General features: G+C 40.5%; 1 protein-coding gene across 35 annotated transcripts in view; it reads left to right on the top strand.

Annotated features, from left to right (window-relative positions):
- The window catches only part of Cacna1c (calcium voltage-gated channel subunit alpha1 C), a 733,897-nt gene that overhangs the window by 45,648 nt on the left and 663,582 nt on the right, over positions 1-24,667 (top strand). For 2 of the 35 annotated variants that reach the window (XM_087182570.1, XM_087182571.1), the window contains 2 exons: positions 14,491-14,827; positions 15,016-15,091. The exons of the other annotated variants lie outside the window; for them this stretch is intronic. The gene's annotated coding sequence lies outside the window, so the exon portion shown is untranslated. The remainder of the gene's footprint in view (positions 1-14,490; positions 14,828-15,015; positions 15,092-24,667) is intronic. 35 annotated transcript variants of the gene reach the window in all.

The raw sequence follows: 24,667 nt of genomic DNA, 5'->3' as shown, positions 1-24,667 counted from the left end.
AATTAGAAACATCATTGCTGGCCTTCCACTCTGACTCAACATGATATTATGTTCTGTACCAAACTGAGGTTCTGAATATTTTTTGCAACCCTGTAAAATATAAAAACCTTTCTTAGCTCAAAGGCCATACAAGATAGGCCAGTGGCCAGAGTTTGTAGACCCCTAATCTAAGTAATGAACACAACAATAAATCAAGCCCAAACGTGTAGCATTTGCTGACCTCAGCTTGCAAAAACTCTTGGTCTCAAAAGACCAACATAAACATCACTGCATGTGGAGTCAGGAAGAAATGTGCAGCCGCAAACCACTACACAGTATCTCTACCGTATCAATAGAAAATAGATGTAAAAAACTCTGAGAACAAAGATGATGGTCAAATATAGTAAGATAATCAGGACGTGATGAGTTTTTGAGTCGCTCTTCCCTTTGTTTCTAATATAATTCATTTAATTGTAAGTTTACATAATTTAGTTCTTATACTGGCTGTGTTTAACAATTGGCTCACAAAATCTCTGAAAATTTAACAATCTTCTCTCACAAGCTAGTGTAAGCTGGCATCAGCACACTACAGCTAGGGAAGGGGAAATCGGAATATGGACAGGCAGTTGGGATCAAAGCAGAGAAGGGAGGAGAGATGAAATTCATGGCCATGGATAAGCAAGCACTCGGTCCATCACTTGGCTTGCAGCCCAGCACAGGCATTGCACAAGACAGTAACTGATGTGACACAGCTAATCCAGGCTTTCTACCTTAATAAGCGTAGTTCAACTCTTTGGAGAAGAAAAGTCAGTTCAGTTTAACCAGTACCTGGCAGGAACAGAGAACTTGACAATGTACGGTAAATCTGAGTTTAAAAATACAGCACTCAAAATTTACATCTGAGAACTAACATGATAAAACAAAAGACAGAGGTGTTTTTTCCCCCTTTCCATAACAATGGTGTTTCTTTCCTAGCCTAGCTTTCTTACAAACTTGCAAATAAATGAAACCAGCTAAAGCCTAGTCCCAAGTCCTTAAATTTGTTTTTTGTTTGTCTGTTGGTACTAGGGAATGAACTCAGGGCCCTCTCACTGAGCTATATCCCCAGTCTTTTTTTTGAGACGTGGTCTTACTAAATCACTAAATTGCCCAGCTAAGCTTGAACTTGTGATTCTCCTGCTTCAGCCTCCCAGAGTGCTGGGTTTATAGGGGTGTGCCACCACACTCAACTCCAAGTCCCTAAGTTTTTACAAAGTGGAACCCTCTTTTAAACATTGTCTAACAAGGAAGTAAAATATATCACTCTCTCCTACTGAGGGGGAAAAGCAGAAACCAAACAGGATGACTCTCTACACACACTTTGGGTCTAAACTCTGCCACCTGTCAAGTGCTACAGGCCATACAAGTAGAGACTTGGATGGTCTAATAAGCAGCAGGAGGATGGGGAAAGCAAGGGTTAAGGTGGCTGAAGATCAGAAAGGGAATCAGGGCTGGAAGTGCAGAGTGCTTGCCTAGCATGTGTGAGGCCTTGGGTTTGATTTAGAGCACTGGAAAAATAAAAAGAAAGAATTGAGATCTTTTAAAAATGTTTAAATTTTGTGGTACCAGGGATTGAACTCAGGATCTTGCGCTTGCAAGGCAGACTCAGTGCCATTGAGCTACATCCCCGGCCCTAGAAATGGGATCTTGATGGGTTCTATGACATAGTATTTTTGTGAGGGGAGCTTGTTAACTATAGCAGTCATCTGAATTGCTAACAGACTGATTTAATGTACAGGGCCTATGATAGGTTAAATATTATTTAATATGAAATATGTACCTACATGTATTTATTATTTACCACTTAATGGTATCTTTAAGATATTAATGATAGGATAGTTTTATGTTTCTAGTTATTTGTTAAATTCTTAAGCTCTCTACAGGGATAAATCACTTATTAAATTTCTTTTTAATGTTACTTGTGCCATGAATAGAAAGGGTAATCTTTAAAATCATGTTATAGACAAACAAAAAGGCATATGATTCTCTCTCTCTCTCTCTCTCTCTCTCTCTGTCTCTCTCACAAACATACTTCTCTTGAAAGCTGAATGAAAAGCAGAAATAGGTTCCCACCAGCACATGCCCTTTGTTGGACATCAATAGCAATTATATGTCAGGTACAGTGGCACATTGCTACTCAGGAAGCTTGAGGCAGGAGGATCACTTGAGTTCAGCGTGGGCAACAGAGTGTGACCCTGTCGAAGAAAAAAATAACAATTATAGTAATAATAATTGCTAACTTTCATTGAGGACTACCTAGGTAGCATAAATTATGCTAAGCATTTTCTATGCATTGGATCATTTAAATCCCAGAATAACTCTATGAAGTAGGTATTGATATTATCCAAATTTTTCAGATAAAATGAGCATCAAAGAAATTGAGTAAGTTGTCCAGGGTCATACACAGTAGATGGGAGGGCTTGGATGGTTGCCCAGGCTTTGCTCTCCAGACCTGCACTGTGCGCACCTGTGTTCTAGACTCTCCTTTTTTCACTTATTATTTTTTAAGATTAAAAATATTTTTTTCTGTATATCCTTTTATTGATACATTTTAGGTATACAATATAATGACATTCATCATTGGAAATTTGCATGTTTTCTTATTTTTTCGCCCTTCCCCCTGCCCTCCCTACTTACAAAGACTTTGTTTTCTTTTTTTCATTTTCTCATATTAATTCCATTCCCTTCTTTCCTTTCCCCTACCCCTCCCACTTCCCCTTCCGCTTTGCCCCTTATCTTCCTATTTCACATTATCTATTATACCTTTTAGTCCTTATTTACACTTTCAGTTTCTCACACTAGAGAAACTATTTGGTATTCACACACATGTGTCCTGTTTATTTCACTTAAGAGTATCGCCTCAATGTGCATCCATTTAGCAGTAAAAGTCTCTAATGTCTCATTTTTTATGGTTGAGTAGTACTTCATTTTATTAAAACACCCCACACATTTTCTTTATCTAGTCTCCAGTTGATGGGCATTTGGGCTGTTTCCAAGTTTTAGCTATTACAAACTGTGCTGCTATGAACATGGGTGCACATATATCATGGTATGATTCTTTTAATTCTTTGGGGAAGATACCCAGCAGGGGAATAGCTGGGTCAAATGAGACTTCCAGTCCTAGTTCTCTGAGGTATCTCCATACTGATTTCCACAGTGGTTGCAACCAGTCTACACTCCCACCAGCAATGGAGTAGGGTTCCTCTTACCCCACAGCCCTGGCAGCATTTGTTATTGGTTGACTTCATGATAGCAACCATTGTTTCTGGAATGAGGTGGAATCTCAGCATTGTTTTCATTTGCATCTCTCCAATGACCAGTGAGGTTGAACATTTTTTCATATGTTTATTTGCCATTTCTACTTTTTTGTCTGAGAAATGTCTGTTCATTTCAGATGCCCATTTTTGGATTGGCTCTTTAAATTTGGGAGGTCTGATTTTTTTAAGTTCTTTATAGATTCCAGATAGTAGACCTTTGTCTGAGGGAGTGCTGGTGAAAATTTTTTCCCACATGGTGGGTTGTCTCTTCACATTGTTGGTGGTTTCTCTTGCTGTGCAGAAGATTTTTAGTAAGAAGAGGTCCCACTTGTTGATTGTTTGTGCTAGTTCACAGGCAACTGAGGTTTTGTTCATGAAATCTTTTCCTACACCAATGTCTTCAAGAGTTCTACCTAACCTCTGTTCCAGCAGGTTCAGCGTTTCTGTTTTATTATTTAGATCTTTAATCCATTTTGATTTTAGTTTAGTGCATGGTGAGAGATATAGGTCTAGTTTTAATCTTTGGCAAGTTGAAACCCATTTTTTCCAGCACCATTTATTAAAAAGACTATCTTTTCTCCAGTGAGGGTGTCTGGCTCCTTTGTCAAAGATGAAGTGGCTGAGTGTGTCTGGAGTTGTTTCTGCATCTTCTAATCTGTTCCACTGGTCCTCAGGTCTGTTTCTTTGCCAGTATCATGCTGTTTTTATCACGGTAGCTTTGTAGTGTAGTTTCAAGTTGTGGGTTGTAATACCCCCTGCCATGTCTCTGTTACCTAGAATTGCTTTTGCTATTCTGGGTCTCTTGTTCCAAATGAATTTTTGGATTGTTTTCTCAAGGTCCATGAAGTATGCTGCTGGGATTTCAATTGGGATTGCATTGAATCTATATAGCAGTTTTGGAAGTATGGCCATTTTCACTATATTAATCCTTCCTACCCAGGAGCAGGGGATGTGTGTCCATTTTCTGATATCATCTTCAATCTCTCTTTTCAGAGTGCTATAATTTTCAGAGAAGAGGTCTTTGATTCTTTGGTTAGGTTGATTCCTAGGTATTTCAGTTTTTTGGATGCTATTGGGAAAGGAATTGTTTATGCTATTTCTCTCTCAGTGAGTCTGTTGTTGGTGTAGAGGAAAGCTATTGATTTTTGTGTGCTGACCTTGTATCCACCTACTCTACTGAATTTGGTTATTAAGTCTAGAAGACTTTGGAGGAGTTCTTGGGGTCTTCTATATAGAGTATCATGACATCTACAAATAATGACAATTTGACTTCTTTATTCCCTATCTTTTCTTTCTCTTGTCTAATTGCCGTGACTAATGTTTCCAAAACTATATTGAACAAGAGTGGTGATAGTGGACATCCTTGTCTTGTTCCTAATTTTAGTGTGAAGGATTTCAGTTTTTGACCATTTAGTATGATACTGGCTGTTGGTTTTTCATAGATGGCTTTTATCAGATTGAGGTGGAGACTGTCTATTCCAATTTTTTGTAGGATTTTTTTTTTATCATAAATGTGTGTTGGATTTTGTCAAATGCATTTTCTACACCTATTGAGATGATCATATGGTTTTGTTCTTGGCCCTATTGATATAGTGTATTACATTGATTGATTTGCATATGTTGAACCATCCCTGCATCCCTGGGATGAATCTCACTTGGTCAGTGTGTATGATCTTCCTGATGATCTTCTGCATTCTATTTGCCAGTATCTTATTAAGGATTTTTGCATCTATATTCATTAGTGAGATTGGCCTATAGTTCTCTTTTTCGGTTGGGTCTTTCTCTGCTTTGGGGATCAAGGTGATACTTGCTTCCAGGAATGAATTCCAGAGTATTGCTTCCCTTTCAATTTCATTGAAGAGTTTAAACAGTAGTGGCAGTAGTTCCTCTCTAAATGTCTTGTAGAATTTAGTGGTGAAGCCATCAGGACCCGAGCTTTTCTTAGTTGGTAAGTTTTTAATTACATTTTCAATTTCATTGATTGATATTGGGTTGTCTAGAATTTTTAGGTCTTCTTTGTTCAACTTTGGTAATTCATACATATCTAGGAATCTGTCCATTTCTTCTGTGTTTTCCATCTTATTGGCATATAGGTTCTCTAAGTAGGTATTGATGATCCTCTGGATTTCTGCTGGGTCCATTGTAATTTCATCCTTTTCATTCCTAATTGCATGGATTTGGGCCTTTTCTTTCCTTTTTCTGATAAGGTTGGCTAAGGGTTTGTCAATTTTGTTTATTCTTTTGAAGAAGCAACTCTTCATTGATTTTTTTTGTATTGTTCTTTTATTCTCCATTGCATTTATTTCTGCTCTGATCTTTATAATTACCCCCTTTTTTATGAGCTTTGGGGTTGTCCTGCTCTTCTTTTTCTAGACCCTTAAGGTTCAGCATCAGGTTGTTTAATTGGGCTCGCTCTGTTTTCGTAATATGTGTATTCACTGCTATGAATTTCCCTTGTATGACTGCTTTTGTTGTGTCCCATAGATTCCAATATGTTGTATTGTCAATGTCATTTAATTGAAGGAACTGCCTGATTTCTTCTTTAATTTCCTCTGTGACCCATTGGTTATTCAGAAGTGTGTTGTTCAATTTCCACGTTTATGAAATTTTTCCAGTTTCTTTTGCTATTGATCTCCAATTTCATCACACTATGGTCTGATAATATACAAGGATAACTTCAATTCCTTTGCCCTTACTTAAACATGTTCTATGTGTGAGTATGTGGTCTATTTTGGAGAATAACCTGTGTGCAGCTGAAAAGAATGTGTATTCAGATTTTGTGGGGTGGAACACTCTGTAAACATCTGTTAAGTTCATTTGTTCAACAGTTTTATTGAGTTCTAGTATTTTCATTGCTTGTTTTTTGTCTAGTTGATCTATCTATTTGTCACAATGGGGTATTGAGGTCTCCCACTACTATTGTTTTAGTGCTTATATGATTTTTCATGTCCATTAGTGTTTGTTTTATATAGTTGGGCTCACTAGTGTTTGGTGCATAGATTTTTTTTTTTAGTTTAGTTTTTTTTTGAGGGGGGAGGGGGACCAGGGATTGAACTCTGGTCCTTGTGCTTGCAAGGCAAGCAGCGGAACCACTGAGCTAAATCCCCTGCCCTGGTGCATAGATATTTATGATTGTCATCTCTTCCTCTTGGGTTTTTCCCTTTACAAGGATGTAGTGTTCTTCTTTGTCTCTCTTAATCAGTGTGGGTTTGAAATCCACTTGGTCTGCAAAGAGGATAGCTACTCCTATCTGTTTTTTGGTTCCTGTCACAAGGAGTATTGTTTTCAACCCTTTAACTTTCAGTCTATGAGGTATTTTTTATTTAAGTGTGTTTCTTGTATGCAGCATATTGTTGGATCTTGCTTCTTGCCCCATTCTGCCAATCTATTTCTTTTGATTGGTGAGTTGAGACCATTAACATTGATGGTTATAACGGATACATATTGAGTTATCATTGTCATGACTTTTTCTTTTTGTTGGATTCTCCCCCTTTGCTTTTAATTTCTTGTTGTGCCCAGTGGATTCATTCTGCTGGGCTTCCTGGGGTTGTGATCCTCATTGTCTTTTTCTAGGATATTATCCAAAATTGTTTGGAGTGCTGGTTTGGTATTCATGAAGTTCCTAAGGTGCTCTTTGTCATGAAAGTATCTTATTTCTCCATCAATTTTGCAAGATAGTTTTGCAGGGTACATCAATCTGGATTGGAGGCTGTTTTCTTTTAGGGCTTGGTATACATCACTCCAATCTCTTCTTGCCTTGAGGGTTTGTGTTGAGAAGTCTGCTATGATTCTGATGGGCTTTCTTTTGTATGTGATTTGTTTCTATTCTCTAACTACTTGTAGAACTTTGTTCTTCTGTTGAGTTTCTAGAATCTTAACAATTATGTATTTCTGGAATCCTAACTATTATATGCCTATGTGTAGAATTTTTTTTGATCAAGGCTAGTTGGAGTCCTATATGCCTCACTTCTCTGTATGTCAAGTTCTTTTCCCCTGCTTGGGAAGTTTTCTGCCATCACTTCTGTGAACAGTTTTTTTTTTATGTCATCTGCCCTCTCTCCTGTTTCTTAATTGATTCCAAACAGTCTTATGTTATTCTTCTTTGCATCGTCTAGCAGCTGCTGAATTGATTTCTCATGGTACCTTACAATTTTGAAGCAATTTTTCTTTTCCTTGTCACTAATTGCAATTTTATCTTTTATATCTGAAATTCTGTCCTCACATTAGCTTACTCTGCTGCATAGACTTTCAGTGGAGTTTTTAATCTCCTGGAAATCTGTTTGCATCTGTTTTATGGATTCCATTTGTTTCCTATGTTGGGATTCCATCATGTTCCTCAGCTCCTCTATTTTTTTATCTGTGTCCTCTCTATATTTATTAATCATGTGTTGCACTATGGGCACTATGTCTGCTGTTATCTGAGAAATTATTTCTGATTTCATTTTTTCCAGATCCTTTTTCATTGCTAGTTTAGGGAGTCCAGGTGGTTGAGTATCAGAGTGTTCCATCTCATTTCCCTTTGGGGTTACTGCTGTAGGTGATCTGGAAGTCTGGTTTTGAGACTTGTTTATGTGTCTTCTCATTTTGACTGGGGGGAGGGTGTGCTGCTGGCACCCGTCGTGTGGCTCACCTCCTCTGTACTGGGAGTGGTGGTAGGTTGGCCTGCAAGCCTCCTACTCTGGACTTTGAGCTGTGGCATGTCGACCTGGAAGCCTCCTCTGCGCTGGGAGCTGTCTAGACTCTCCTTCTTGAATCTCCTAGTGGAATAGATTTCCTGAAGTGAGTCTACAGGAGATAACTTCAGAATGAAGGAGTGAAAATAGAAGGAACTGGGGAATGGCAAAGTTAGACTGCTTCAGGTTAAGGGCATACAATAGACAGAAAAGAAAAGCTCTAGATGCTGTCAAGCTTCCTGAGTCTATAAGTGCACTTGGCTACAGTAAAGCCTTTGAGCAGGAATGAAGGGAAGACAGAAGGGCTGATTTGGTGGAGGGCCATGGAAGAATAAAATTAGACATTGTAGCTGCAGAATAGAAGCACTGAAACTACACTGAATCCATAGAGCCTTGGGATGGAAAGGAACTTAAAATGCCATCTGCCTAATACATAAATTTGCTCTGCATCTTGACAAGGTGGTGGTTCAGCTTCCTTGGATGTCCTTGGAAATGGAGAATTCATTAGATCTTCTCCACAGATGGTGTGACAAAAAATTCTTCCCTGTATGGAACCCAAATTTGCCTACCAGTAATTTCTCAGTGGCCAGGAGTGACTTCTTGGGACCATACACAACACGTTTTTCATAGTTCCCAGGGTAAATATGGAACTACCTACACAATGACTGATTTTCCCCAAGAGTATACCTAGACACTGAGTTTGCAAAGGCTCCCTAATCACTGACAAATGTTCATGCATTCTTTAATCCACTGCCTTACTACCAGCTAGTACTAATCGCTGATAGCCAATTTGGTCCACCCTATGCCAGTAACTTTGTATATATTACTTTCTATATTGTTATTTCTACCTTATGGTTGAGGAAGCTGACTCAGAGAACTTAAATAACTTGCTCAGTGTCACCCAGGCTACAGGCAGAGTAGTCAGGATTTGTTTGTTTGCTTTTGTTTGGTACTGGGGATCAAACTCAGAACCTTGCATTTTTGAGGCAAGTGGTGGAACCACTGAGCTAAATCCCTGGCCCGAGGAGTCAGGATTTGTGTATAGGCAACTTGGATGCATAGGTAGTGTCTTAGTCCACTGTGTGCTGCTACAGCATCATTCCTGAAACTAGATAACTTATAGAACAGAAATTTTGATGGGCATAATGGCACATGCCTATAATCCCAGCACTCTGGGAGGCTGACGTGGGAGGATCACAAGTTCAAGCTAAGCCTGGGAAAACTAGCAAGACCTTATCTCAAAATAAAAAACAAAAAAGGCTGCAGATATAGCTCAATGTGAAGACTATGGGTTTAATCGCCAGTACCACAAAAAAAAGAATTACATACATATAGATTTAGTCTCTCACAGTCCTGGAGGCTGTGAAATTCAAGAACAAAATGCCAGGATCTGGTGGGGGCCTTCTTCCTGCACCCTCCTGCACCACTTTCTCTGACAGCCATTTTTATAATGTTGTTAATCCGTTCAAGAGGCCTCAGCCCTCATGCCCTCAACACTTGAAAGTCTCACATCCCAACACTATTGCATGGGGGACTGAATTTTCAACACATAAATTTTGGGGAAGGCATTCAGACCATGGTGAGTATCTAACAAACAAATCATTCATGTTAGCTGGGATAAAAGGAATGCTATAAAAAGTAGGGTCTCCTACCATTGGCTTCATGAACTTGCATTTTGTACATTACCCCTCAGGGAAGGGCTCTGAGCTTGGCTTAATTCTTCGCTGTCTCAGTCTTGACATTCTTAATATATTTGAATAGGGAATGATGCCTATGCATTTTCTTTGTGCATTGAGCCTCAACGATTTAGTCATTCTTGATCTACCATGAAAAATGAAAGAAAGAAGACAATGAAGCTGACAAATAAACCACCTTTTGGGTGGCATGGTGCATCTGGTGTTCTGTGGTTCTGCAGGTTAATGTTTCCTTGTGATCTTTAGAACCCACTCCTCATTTGCAGGCCCCTGCTCTTCCCACAAGCAGGAAAAGGCCCAAGGGCAGATGCAGGGGTTGGGGCTACTATCAACACTATAATTACGGTAGCTAGTAGGTCGGCAGTGAGGGGTGGAGGGTGAGTTTCTTTCTCACATCAGTAATGTTAAGCATGGAGAACAAGCTGAATTCTGGCAGGAATGCTTTTACATTTATGGTTTTTGTCACATTCTGGCCCTTTGACACCATGTCTCCTGTCAAATGAAATTTGCAGGCACATGATCATAATTGACAGGAACAAGGATCCTCCAGGATTTTGCTGGGAGAAACCTCCACCTGCCCAGTGAGCACTTCCTCCAACTCTTGGCTAATGTGGAAGCTTTCTCCTCTCTTCTTTCCATCTTCAACTGCTGAAAACACCAGGAGGGCAGACTTCCCACAAGCCCCCAGAGGTATAGTGCAGAACTGCAACTGGACCTTTAGTAACCATTCCAGGAAAGTCCGCAGGGAGAGATGCTCCTTGGATATCTGCTTCCTGTCATCTCCAGTTTGCAAAAAGGTTCCTTTCTTGGCAAAGAGGGCTCAGCCATTGGCTGGCAATTAAGAAAAAAAATAAAAAATAAACATAGCATGTAAGAACACATATCCATCTAACACCTTTATAGCACCAGCAGCTGATACTATGTCTTACTGCTTAGAGGACTTTTCTTAGCTATGAGTTCCTTTGCGGCAGCAGTAAGACATCTGGAAAGAGCAGTGAACTGAATTAGGAAACCTGGGTTTCTATCTGGTTTAGTCTTCCTATATTAATCCAAGAGGCCAAATTAGGCAGTGGCCAAGTCCTGCGCTTAGTATCCAGTCCAGGAATTTTATGAAGCTTTGTGTTTTGGGAAGGGACAGATATTGACCTCATGTTTCCTTCTCTTGGCTCAAGTGAACAGGCTTTCATTCAGCCAAGAGGTATTTACCAAGGTCTTTTCCTTTACTATTGTGTGAGCATTGTGTCATGATGATGCGCAGCTTTCCTGAGCAAACTGGAGGCTAAAGAACAAATTGCATAAGGGGCTGTTCTTCTCGCTTCCACTTAGGATCATGGAATGTGGGTTCTGTCAGGCAAGATCCACCTGAGTTAGATATTTGTAGATGACATCCTTAGTAGGGGGTACAGATTCAGCTGCTATAATACTGTAAGTCATCTTCATGTTCCTATAAAAAATACCTGAGATAATCAATTTAGAGCCTATTTTGGCTCACAGTTTGGAGGCTCCAGATCACTAGTCCTATTGCTTTTGGGCCTGTGGCAGTGCAGTACCTCATGGTGAGGAGCACATGGTAGATAGAGCAAAGCATGTAAATAAAGCATGTAAATAAAAGAGACAAAAGAAGGGGCCAGGGTTCCACTATCCTCTCTGAGGGCACACTTCTGTGACCTGACTCCCCAAAAGCACCAAGCTAGGGACCAAGCCTTCACCATATAGCCCTTTGGAGAACATTTCAGACCCAAACAATATCATCCAACCTGCATTCTCTGCTTCTTTTGGTTGGATTCTGTGGCTCTAGTGAAAGGAATGGGGACCATTGTTATGGGAAGAGTTATGTTCGACTTAGATTCAGAGGGGAAAAAGGATCTCTAGCTGTCCAGAAACACGTTCCATGGTTCCATGAGCATGTCACATCTGGAACAGCCGATTCAAAGCAGAGGTTCACAACACAGCTGGGTAGTGTTGCCTAGTGCCGCCCCTCCCCCCCAGCCAACATCTAGTAGGTGAGTGTCACTGGGCATTGGGGGGTAGGTATTGGGGTGCTAGAGGGGAGTATGACAGTAAAGCTTTCTCATCCTAGCTCTCTGCAGAAAAGAGGGCAGGCATTTTCTTGTTGAGGGCCAGTTTTCTCTAAGCCTCCAGAAATGGTTCAAGTACTATTTTGCTTTTTGCTTCCAAATTCATACTGAACCCCTGCTTTCCTTTTTTCTCTTACATTCCAATTTCCTGGAATGCTGTTCCTTCTTGTCTTCAAATGTAAATTCTTTTTATCCTTGGAGGGCTTAGGTACCTCCCCTTGAAGAAGTTTTCCTCCAAAATACCAGCCTCTGAATTTTTGGCACCTGTTGATTCTTTTATTGGTCACACCCAATTATTACTTATCTCTATTGCTAAACATTCAACTTCATATGTTTTTGTCTTCTTTTCTCAGGTTGTAAACTCCTGATTCCTTTTATTCGTGTATTTATCAGTCACTTGCTAGGGCCTGCTCTGTGCTGGACACTGTCCTAGTCACAGGGCACACAAGACAAATAATTCCCTTCCATGCCATCTCCTGAAGATAACTGAGGGAAGGAAGTCATGGGAAACAATAATAGAACAAAATATGACTTCATTAGTAGATGAATGTGCAAAATGTTTTTGAAGACCAGAAGAAAACCAACTGTGTAGGACTGTGGGGGAGTTTCATGAAGGAGATGGCATTTTTTTTTTTGGCTAATAAGATGGCAGTCACAGTGAGGATGGAGCTCAGTGGTAGAGCACTCATCTAGTATGTGCGAGGTCATGGGTTCCACCCCCAGTACCCTCACTCCCTGAGAAAGGATGGCAGACAAGGGTGGGAATGGTTGCTGACTGAGGGAGGCAGGGGTGTAAACATTCAGCAGTCCAAGGTGGGTGAGTTAGATGTCTGGGAGTGTCAGGGTGAGAAAGGGGGTTAAAAAAAAAGAGGATGCTGAGCAGAAAATGGGCCTGAAAAAGTGAGTTGGACAGGATAGTGAGGTACTTCTAGTTCTGTAAAAGCCTTTGGATTGTCCTATAGGTAACAAGGAACCTCAAAAGTTCTTAGGGAGGGGAGTGGCACAGTTGCATGTGTGTTTCAGACTGGTGATATTGAATTCAGAGTGAAAAACAAATTTATTGGGGTTAGAGAATAAGCCTCAAGACAGACAAATCGATTAGACACAAATTCTTATCAGAATTGGATGCCAGGAAGTGGTGGGCACCGGAAAGCCCTCATTCCTCTGCGAGAGACCATGTCTTAGCTGATATTCAGTAAACATTAGCTTATTTTTCAGCAAGGAGTACAGGTGTTGTATACTTCTGTGAATGTTTGATTTTTGATGTTAACTCCTAAGAGGTAGAATCACATGGATACAGTTCTTATTTTTCTTTTAGGTTGATTATCAAGAATTGGTATGACAGTTGACTGTGTGAGGACAAGACTTTGCAGTGTTGCTTCTCGGCCCAGCTGGGGGTCAGGATAGTCTCATATTAATACTATGCAACATTCTGGGTATACAATCAAAATATGTATCTTGCCATGTTTTAAAAGAAAAACTAAAATTGCAAAATAGTGCTTTTCCTTGAGGTTTTATGGGATTAAGGGGAAAAAAACTGGCAGAGCATAGCTTTCTAATTCTTTCTTGTCATTTTCAGAAGAAAGATACTGTGATATTTTACTAATTCAAACTGTGTTGTTTTTGTTGTTTGTTGCTGTCAGGCCAGCAATTCAATGATTGGAGATGAGGGATAAAGCAAAGGAAAATGTCTCCAGGTCTAAGTTTCTCTTGCACTGAAAAAACTGTTTTGCCCCTGGGGTAATATATGCCACCCAAATGGCAAAGAAACAGGACTGAAGGGAACATCTTTCCGTTTGTGCCTGGGGTTGCGCATAACCACATAATTGTTTTTTAGTTAATTGGTTCAGATGCTACATTGTTTCCAAAAGAGCTCTTTCTTCTCTCTCCATCTGCCTTTTTTCTCCCCTGTTTGTCAATCTCTTTTGCTTTAATGCCTAAATGCTTAAGAGTCTATCTGCTAAACTTCTCAGCTCCCAGATACTAAAAATAAATTATCTTTAGGTTATGGCTGCTATTAATATATTCCTGTTTGTCTTGGCCTCTGAGTTATGGGGAGCCGTCTGCCCAGAGCATTGCATCATAGCAATTGTATAACCTCACCCCAGCACTGCAGCAAACTTCGATTTATCAACAGCCATGGTGTGAGAGCAGAGAATGGGGCTGACCTGAATGTGGACTTTGAGACAGAAGTTTCTTTCCCCAGAGGTCTCTGTTGGTGGATCTTTCTAGAACAAATAGGAAACCGTCATGTTTTCTCTGACACTTTTTGTCCAGTGATTCATTGAGTTCAATTTTGGGGACCATGTGAAGTATCAGCATTATGTTTTATAAAGAATTCAGTAGCACTACCTTAATGGATATAAACCTCTGATAAATAACCCAGCCTAGTAATTTTAGAGCTGTTGACAGAAAGCACAGAGACTTGGAGCTAAACAGCTTGTCTCCTGGGAGGAGCCTGTTTGGTTGGTAACATGCAACGTTCCAGAAGAGGGAGGCTGAACCCTGGAAAGGTGTGGGTTTTGAACATTCTTTGACTTCTCAGAGGGATCCTCTTGTATTTCTTACCTGAAATCTCCACTTCCTTAGCACAAGCCATCAGTCCAAACTACCGTATTGTTGCTGAGCAAAGTGATGAGACCAGTATCGGTTTTCCTACAGTGTTAAAGATGCCTCAGGAGGCAGTATATAAATGTAAAGTGTTTCTGTTTTATTCTTAAAAGGATCTTCAGGCTACCTAATCAAATGTTTTTCAAACTGTGTTCCACAGAGTCACAGGGGTTCCAGGACAGCATCTCAGGGACCGCTTCAGACCAAACAGGAAGTCCCTCATCCTCCCTCCTCTACCTTAAACTACCACAGCTCCACTCTTTCATCTGGACTTCTACGGAAGGTTCAACTTGAAGAATGAGTTCTGCTTCTTAAATAGTTAAATCCAGCTTCTCATTTTGTACAAGATACCGAGGGTCACAAAGTTTCCATAATCTATTCAAAATCACAATAGCCAGTGGCCAGGATGGACCTAGAACACGGATCTGTCTTTAGTCCAGTGCTCTTTACTTATTTCACAAACTACTGGATTCTGCAGTTTAGCCAGAACCAGCTAAGTAAGTCTATTCGCACAATCTTAGAACTAAATTAAAATCTAAAATAAAATGGATCTTTTCCTCTGGAGAGGGTGTGGGGCATAAAGGATAAGCATGTGGGCTCTGAGATTAGGCTTTTTGGGTTCAAATCTCTACTCCACCACCTATTAGCTATATGAACTTGGATATGTTCTGTCACCTTCCTGTAGCTGTTTCCTTTATCTGCAAATGGCTGTTGTGATGATGAGGAAGCCAATGCACATACAGTACTGAGAGCAGTGTTTGGTAAGTAGTAAATGCTCAATGAATCTTTGCCTTCTTTTCAAATTTTATATAATTAAGCTTCTTGAATCCTGGGCTTTCTGTAACTTTTTCTTAGATGGATTGTATCCTGTTGATCCTACTATGCTGTATCTTTGGTGTTAAGGATGACCACAGCTTCTCTTGGGGGTGGAAGGAAAATAGGATCATGGCCTGGACTGGAAGCTTGCCTTATGTTACAAATAACTAACTGAGAATTGAAGCCTCTTGATTAGAGGCTTAGTTTTATGGTGTTTTCCAGATGGACATAAAGGAAGAAGAGGCACTCAGAACTGCCTTGGGGGAGCCTACATTCTATTATTTTTTTCCCTTAAATTCTTTAATTGGTACATTTTAGGTATACAATACATTTACATTTATCATTGGGTGCTTGTACCTGTACATGATGTATCTTGGTTCTTATTTTTTTCCCCCATTACCTATGTGCCCTTCACCCCCTCCACTCTTCCCTATTTACATAGACTTTGTTTCCATTTTTTTCTTTTCTCATAATTTTTCCTTTCCCTCCTTTCCTTTCTCCTGCCCCTCCCACCACCCCTACCCCTTTGGACATTTTCTTCCTATTTCTAATTATCAATTATTTGTTTTAATCATTTTAATCCTTATTTACATTTTCAGTTTCCCACACTAGAGAAACTGTTTGATATTTACACATGTGTGCCCTATTTATTTCACTTAAGAGGATGGCCTCAATATGCACCCATTTAGCTATAAATGTCTCTAGTTTCTTGTTCTTTATGACTGAGTAGTACTCCATTTTATGAGAAAAACCACATCTTCTTTATTCAGTTTCCAATTGATGGGCACTTGGGCTGTTTCCAAGCTTTAGCTATTACAAACTGTGCTGCTATAAAAATGGGTGCACACATATTGCTGTGGTATGATTCTTTTAATTCTTTGGGGAAGGTACCCAGCAGGGGACTAGGTGGGTCAAATGGGACTCCTAGCCCTAGTTGTTTGAGGTATCTCCATACTGATTTCCACAGTGGTTGCACCAGTCTGTACTCCCACTAACAATGGAGAAGGGTTCCTTTCTCCCCACACCCCTGCCAGCATTTGTTATTGGTTGATTTCTTGATAGCAGCCATTTTTTTCTGGGGTGAGGTGGAATCTCAGGGTTGTTTTCATCTGCATCTCTCGAATGACCAGTGATGTTGAACATTTTTTCATATATTTATTTGCTGCTTTTACTTCTTTGTCTGAGAAATGTCTGTTCATTTCAGATGCCCATTTTTCAATTGGGTCTTTGAATTTGGGGGGTCTGATTTTTTTTCACTTCTTTATATATTCTAGATAGTAGACCTTTGTCTAAGGTGCAGCTGCTGAAAATTTTTTCCCACATTGTAGGTTGTCTCTTAGCTGTGTTGGTGGTTTCTGTTGCAGTGCAGAAGCTTTTTAATAAGATGAGATCCCAGTTGTTGATTCTTTGTGCCAGTTCCCGTGCTACTGAGGTTTTGTTCATAAAGTCTTTTCCTATGCCAATGTCTTCAAGAGTTCTACCTAACTTATCATCCAGCAAGTTTAGTGTTTCTGTCTTAATATTTAGCTCTTTAATCCACTTTGATCTTAGTTTAGTGCATGGTGATAGGTATGGGTCTAGTTTTAATCTTTGGCAGATTGAAATCCAGTTTTCCCAACACCATTTATTAAAGAAACTATCTTTCCTCCAATGAGGGTGGTTGGCTTCTTTGTCAAAGATGAGGTGGCTCGGTGTGTCTGGAGTTGTTTCTGCATCTTCTAATCTATTCCACTGATCGTTGGGTCTGTTTCTTTGCCAATACCATGCTGTTTTTATCACAGTAGCTTTGTAGTATAGTTTCAAGTTGGGGATTGTGATACCCCCAGCCATGTCTCTGTTGCCTAGAATTGCTTTTGCTATTCTAGGTCTCTTCTGGTTCCAAATAAATTTTTGGATTGTTTTCTCTAGTTCTGTGAAGTATATTGTTGGACTTTCAATTGGCATTGCATTAAATCTATATAGCAGTTTTGGAAGTATGGCCATTTTCACTATATTGGTTCTTCCTACCCAGGAACAAGGGATGTCTTTCCATTTTCTTATATCCTTCTTGATCTCCTTTTTCAGAGTGCTGTAGTTTTCAGTGTGAGGTCTTTTGCTTCCTTTGTTAGATTGATTCCTAGATATTTCATTTTTTGGGGATGCTATTGTAAAAGGAATTGTTTCCCGAATTTCTCTCTCAGTGAGTCTGCTATTTGTGTATAAGAAGGCTATTGTTTTCTGAGTGTTGATCTTATATCCAGCTACTCTACTGAATCTGTCAATTAAGTCTAGAAGTCTTTTGACTGAGTTTATTGGGTCTTCTATGTAAAGTATCATATCATCAGCAAATAATGACAGTTTAACTTCTTGCTTTCCTATCTTTATTCCTTTTATTTCTTTCTCTTTTCTAATTGCTGTGGATAATGTTTCCAGAACTATATTGAACAGGAGTGGTGATAGTGGGCATCCTTGTCTTGTTCCTGATTTTAGCGTGAAAGTTTTCAGTTTTTGATCATTTAGTATGATGTTGGCTGTTGGTTTTTCATAGATAGCCTTAATAAGGTTGAGATAAAGATCTCCTATTCCAATTTTCTATAGGGTTTTTATCATGAATGGGTGTTGGATTTTGTCAAATGTCTTTTCTGCATCTATTGAGATGATCATGTGGTTTTTGTCCTTGGCTCTGTTAATATAGTGTATTGCATTTTTTGATTTCTACATTCTATTATTTGTCGAACCAATACGTTAATATTACATTATAATTTTAAAACCTGAAATGTATTCAATCTAAAACTGTATTGGTCAGTTTTTCATTGCTAGGACACTTGAAACTTAAAGGAGGAGAAATTTATTTTGGCTCACGGTTTCATAGGTTTCATTCCATGGTTGTCTGGCTCCAAGGGAGAAAGATGGTGGAAGGGTGTGGCAGAGGGAAGCTGCTCAACTCATGGCAACCAGGAAGCAGAGAACAGGAAGACAGCCTGAGAAGAAAGGGCTAGGGATCAGATATAGACCCCAAGATCATGACCCTATTAGCCATTCCACATACCTAGAAGTGTGTTTTACTACTCTCCTAAGGCCTCTCTCAAGCCAGTGGAGTCAACAATCAAGATTAACCATCATAAAAATTAATGAGTTTACAGAGTAAGATTCAGTGGCATTTAGCACATTTACAGCATTATGCAGTGACCATCACTATTTCTGAAACTTTTTCATCAACTCCAAAAGGAAACACTGTAGAATTCATTTCCAATTACCTACTCACCTCAGCTTCTTCCAGCCACCACTCTGCTTTCTGTCTATATGGATTTACTATTCTAAATTTTTTTCATATATATGGAATCATATGATATGTCAACCTTTGTGTCTAGCTTCCTTCACCTAGAAAAATGTTTTCAAGTTTCATTCACATTGTAGCATAGATCAATGCTTTAGTCCTTTTATAGGTTTTATTATGCTGTGTTTTGGTAAAATAATTTTTCTTTTCTTCTGTCTCTCTGAAACGAGGCTAATTGACTATAATATAATACAGTTTTCTATTGTGCTGTTTCTCCCTTCCAGCCCAAACTTCACTTATTGATAAGGGGAGCAATATTGTCACTTCCTTTCTTTCAAACCTGTCCTTGGTGTTGCTGATCAATCACTGTTGCTCTTGTGGAGTATACTTTGTTAACTTCCCTGCCTGTCATTTGGACATGTACTTGTTTCCAGGCTTTGGTTACTGCAGCATGAAGGAAAGGATTAGATGGACCACTTGATCCAAATGATGCCTGGCTTTTGTGCAGAGTCCATGTTGTAGCAAAGTGGCTCCCTCCTCATCACTGCCATCTTTGGCAATAGTCACACAGATCCAGCCTGAAAGGGGAGCTCTGTGGATACCTGGGTCCACTGGGTCCTAGCAATAATGTCACAATGCAGATCACCAGAGCAATATGTCACAGTGTCATCTTTTGATGTCAAGATGTTCTGTTTGTTAACAAGATGAATCCTTGACTAAAAAGACAAATATCTGAACTGTAGAGGAGACACTACAAAAATAAAAGCACCACACTAATCAGACCCAATAATTTCTCTTTTAAGCTTGGACCTAACTAATGCTGAGGGATCTCTGGCATCCTTCCTTGGAATCAATTTCAGACAATTTCTTCACATTTTACATCAGTTAAAGGAACATTGTCAAGATAAAATCTTGCCCAACATAGATTGTTTTTGTTTTAATTTCCTTATTTGCATAAACCAAGAACATAGACTATTTTGCCAAAAACACTTTTTATAAACCAAATGGATGAGGTATCTTTATTTTGACTGTAGTGACCTTCTACATTGCTCACTGAGAAGTTGTGCTGCTTAGGCCCCTTCTCTGGTTCCTAGATGTCCTTGTGGGGCATGTTTTGTCCACATGCAGGAGCCTGTGTTCTGGTTCCTTAAGTGAAGCCATGTCTGTTTCACCAAGGGGGTGTTATGCCTTGTATCTACATGTCCCCCGAAAGCCTCATACATTCATAAGTGGGGAGTTTCAAAGGTGGCTGGATTAGGGTTGTGAATGTGGATTAAGGGTATGGATAATGGAAGCCCGACTCTGGATGTGGGTGGCACCAAACAGTAGGATTGTAGTCTGGATGGAATATAAAGGGAGAGAGCGGAGGCAGGCTTGCTGCTGCTGCTTGCTACCTTGCTGCCTCCTGCCTCCCTTGTTATGGACTGTTTCTCTTCTGCAGTGCCTCTCTGCCATGCCACCCTACCTTGGGACCAGCCAACTATGGAGTGAAACCTCTATAAACTGTGAGCTGAAATAAACCTTTCTTCCTTTAACTTTGAGTGTTGGGTATTTTGGCTCTGCAATGAGAAAGTTATTTGTGCTCATCTTTCTAGTGCATGGGTATAGGCCAAAGCAGGTAAAAATCAGAGATTAGCCAGAGACCTGGTGGACAGCAGGTTTCAGGCAAATATGATGTTATGCTCCATAGGTCTGAAATTCAGGTGCTACTGTTGATCCAGGCAGCTGAGCTTGAATTCAGGGAACTTGAACAAGGCAGAAAGGATCAAATGGGGACCTGAGGTGAGGTAGGTGCAAGCTAGAGAGCCAACAATAGACGGGGGACACTGCCCATGAGTTTAAGTAAAGCAGAGGTATGCTTTGTTCTGACATCTTGGACCTTCTCTGTTCCCTGTGATGGGCAAGAATCCACCGGTGTGTATTTGCTGCTGGAAGACAAACCAAGTCTCTGAACATACAACTTATCCTTATAAGGATGGACAGTGGGCTAGAGCTTCTCAAAGGTTACACAGTGTGAGTTACTGACATTACTAACAAAAGATTTCATTCTGTTGTAACAAATGGATGCAGAGATTTGCTGCTGTACTCCCCAGGGCTGTCCTTGGTCCTCCCCACCCAGGAAGACCCTCTCTTCTTCATGACAATCATTCTCTTGGCTGCCCAAATTGGATATTGTCTTCCTCAGCATTATGGCATCAGTATGGAGAGACCAAGAGTCATGCAGCAGCCTGTCCATGCCTCCTTCCTCTGAGTCCCTGTTATGGTTTGATCCAGATGTCCCCACCAGAGCCTCATGTGGTCATAGGTAGGTGAATCTAGAGTGTGTGATGCTAGGATTAAGGGTGTGTGATTACTAAACCATGGGAATGATTCGTTAGTCTGAATAAGATAAAAAGCAGCAGAAAGACACTGTTAAAGTCCCTTGTTGCTTTTGCTGTGTTCTGCTGCCATGAACTATTGTCCCTCTGCCACGCTGCCTTGGAACCTGCTGATTACGGACTGAAACCTCTGTGAACTGTAAGCCAAAAAAACCTTTCCTCCTTTAACTCAACTTTGGGTGTTGGGTTATGAGTATTTTGTCTCAGCACAGAGAGAAAAGTAACTAACACAGCCCCCTGCTGTTGAGGTGTTTGCGCTGGCTAAATGGAGACCTCATTCCTCAGCACACAGGTGAGCAGTGTGGTGAGTAAGCAGCTGATCCGTCCAAGCCAGCCCTTCCAGAAGACCATTCTTCCCTGTCTCCTCTGCTGCTTTCCTTGTTCCATATCTTTTGTTTGAACAAGAAAGGATTGAAGAGTGAGTGAATTTTTTTTGTTTCCATCCTCATTTTCTATGGGAATAAAACCTTAGGTCTTTGTCTCTCTACCTCTCCTATCTTCTCTTACCCTAGAGCAAAGGCTCTGAATGTAAAACAGAATCACCATGGAGAATTTTAAAAAATTGATTTCCAGGCTGTACCCCAAATCCAATTACTCATTAGATTTTATTATGCAGTAGGGAAAAATTTGGTACCATTTTGGATGCAGACATTAGTTGGAGTGTCTTTCTTTGATGCGTATTTGTTTTCTAAATTTCCTTAAAGAGTTCTCCAAATTGCTCAGTTTTTCCTGAGATGCTCCAAGAATACTGCTCTTCCAAAAAGCAACAGGACTGCAAGGAGAAAGAAGGCAGCAATGGACGATTTCTATTTAATCTTACAAGGAATATGTGATAATCACATTTGTTATTTCTCCATCCTGGGACAAATACGTTGCTCTGTGTCTGTGTGTGTATCTGTGTGTGTGTGTGTGTGTGTGTGTGTGCGCACGCGCACGCACTTGGCGTGGGATTAAGAACATAACCCCAAGCTCCTATCTGGAGCTCCACCATGCTGGGAGACTAGGAAAGGTGGCATGGGTGCGTGGCAGGTCCTACCCACTGGACTCCTGATAACTGATGATTGCAGGCATATTCTTGGGCACAGGGTGGGAAGATTCCTGTGGTTCCAAACATCCATCTATTGCTGCTTGTGTTTTTCCCTTTTTAGGTCTCACGTGAGTGTTTATACCATTTTGTCCCGCATCGGTGACAGTGTCATGGATGATCACTAAATGAACACCAATCATTCTGTCACCTGTAACCTTCTGGTTCCTGCCCCAGGGGCAGTTGGCACAGCCAGCCAAGAGGCTCACTCACACTCGTTTGTATACAGTACATTTCACAATTGTATTGTTTTTGGAAAAAGATTTTTTAAAAAAATGAGCATCTTGTTTTTTCTTGCTTTACTAACTAAACCTACCAAATGCATCTTTCCTTTAGCTGAAGTCAAGGTGAGGACAGTTGATGTTTCAGAATAATTGACAAGCATAAAAACCTGCTGGAAACAGGCATGTTATTAGGTGACTGTGTTTGTGGGTGTTCAGATGTGAATTAAGCCAATCCATTACACTTGTTTGATGTTCACTGGGGCTGCAAGATTTTTTATGCAAAACCCATGAAAGCAGACACAGTTCAGTGGTGTTTATTAGTGACCTTGTCTTGTCCTCTGCATTATGGACAAGCGTCTCACAACATCAGGAGTGATGCACACAATCAGGCTGTGTTTTCTTCATATTCCAAATTCCTGACATGCTGCTGCCATCTTGGGCTTGGAGTTTGAAGTAGAGGATGTGAGTGCAGCTTTTCAAATCAGAAATATTTATAGAACTAGGTCTGATTGAACAGTCGCTATAGCCCTTGTGCTGGAAATGAGAGAGAGAAAAAGAGAGAGAGGAGAAAGAGAGAGACTCTTGCCCTATTAAGCACATCCTCTTCAGTGCCTGCTTTTGGGGGGTTCCTTGGGAAAGACTAAGGTTTGCCAATCTGATCAAGCTGGTTTTAAACTCCAGATGGGGGTGGTGGAGAAGAAAGCCAAGTGAAACTTATGGCACTGCATAGTAATGTAGCTAAGCCATCTCTGAGGCGGTTCTGCCAGCCTGGAGTTGTTAGGCTCCCCGATCCTCAATTGATAGGGCAGCCTGAGGAATGTGTGAATAAGATGCCCTGTAACAAGTGGAGCTCCATCTCTGCATCCAGATGGGCCCCCTCCTCCTTCCTAAAGTAGATGCTTCCATGATGTCACTCAGTATCGTTGGGACTCTCCACATTCCCTTCTGCCTGGGATATAAGCCTGGGATGCTGGTGCAGGGCTCAGGCACCTGACACTCCTGGATACCGGAACACCAATCCTTTTCCTCCTCCAAACCCAGGCTACTTTTATACCTCAACACCCAAAAGCCTCACTGTATCGTATTATTGGAAGATGGAGCTTCACGTCCACCTTTCCATCCTAGATGTCTCTCAGGGCCCTGTATTCTCCTTGTGGGGTGCAGGGCATCATTTTCAGGCTTTGAATAATACTCATGCTATCATCCAAAGGACAATGTTTCTAAAAATCTCATGCTAAAACAGATGAGGAAAACAAGAGCAAAATTCCAGCTCCCCCTCATTTTGAATCATCCCTCAAGTCAAATCCCTAGCTATCATCCCACTAGAGAGATGAGAATATCAAGGTCCAAATGCTCAATAGCCTCAGGAGATGCAGCTGCCAATGGAGCTAGAAGAAATGTAAGCACCATTAATGAAAGTGCAGTGCTCCAAACAAAGACTGTGATGGTTTGCATTGTCCTGGACACAAAACCCTGAAAGACATGCTTAACACTGTAGCATATTTTGAGAAAACCACTGTTAGAGAATGAAAGATGAGGATAACAGATGATGAGAAAATTTTGGCCTGGAAAAAAAAGATTCATGGAAAGGGGTGGAAGACATTAACTATATTAAAATTCTTATTAATAATAACAGCTACACTTTGAAATTTTGTGATGTTTTAGAGCTTTGGAACATACTAAGTCATGCTAGTGAGACTCATACCATACCACTGGGTAATATGGTACCCATTGTATAGATGATGACACCAAGGCTTGGAGAGGTTCTAAGACTTGCCCAAACTCACACATGCAGTAGCAAAGTTCAGATTCATATTCAAGTCCTTCAAGATTCAAAGGCCATGTTCTTTCTTCTATGCCTTTCTAGTACATGGAAGAGAAAGCACTTTCTCTGAGTGATGCCATAGAACTGAGTTAGCAGTACAGGAAGATTTCAAAGGGATGGAGACTCCTCAACCTGGTGAAGAGCTTTCTCATAGTCAGACTTGTTCAAAGGTGGACAGACCGCAACTGGATCTAATCTACTGTCAGCTCAGTAGAGGTGCTTAGAGACTAATACAAGGGTCGCCAAATGACCCCTAATGATCCTCCCTTCCTTTAACCCCCAAATCCACAAGCTCAAAGACAAAGCCAGTGTGATATGCTGGGTAGATATCTAGTTATTTTGAAACAATGGGTCATCTAGGGTTATTAAAGTTCATAGTTTCTCGTTCATTCATTTATACATTCACTTATTCAACTAATATTTTTCTGAATGCCTCTGATCTATCAAGCTCTGGAAATACAGTAGTGAATAATATATAGTCCCTGTTTTCAAGAAATCTATGGATTGGAAGAGCAGGGAGATGTGCAAACAGGTGTTTTTAATTCTACATGTAACTATAACTAGGAAAATAGAGGATGCTATGGAAACCTAATGCAACTTTGTGGGAAAGGGAAAGAAGACTTAGGAGTTGGCAAGGTGAAGAGGGAAGAGATCTTGCTCTCAAAGGCGAGGCTAAAAGCCCTAAAGCTGCGAAAGCGAGCGCCCCCTGCTGGTGCATGGAGATCCGAAGGCAGAGAGGACAGAGCCTCTTCCC

This window comes from Heterocephalus glaber, unplaced genomic scaffold (assembly GCF_053883595.1).
Source record: "Heterocephalus glaber isolate CG9 unplaced genomic scaffold, H.glaber_assembly_v1.0 deba00000281, whole genome shotgun sequence".
NCBI lineage: Eukaryota > Metazoa > Chordata > Mammalia > Rodentia > Bathyergidae > Heterocephalus > Heterocephalus glaber.
This window is presented reverse-complemented; position numbering and strand designations above follow the sequence as displayed.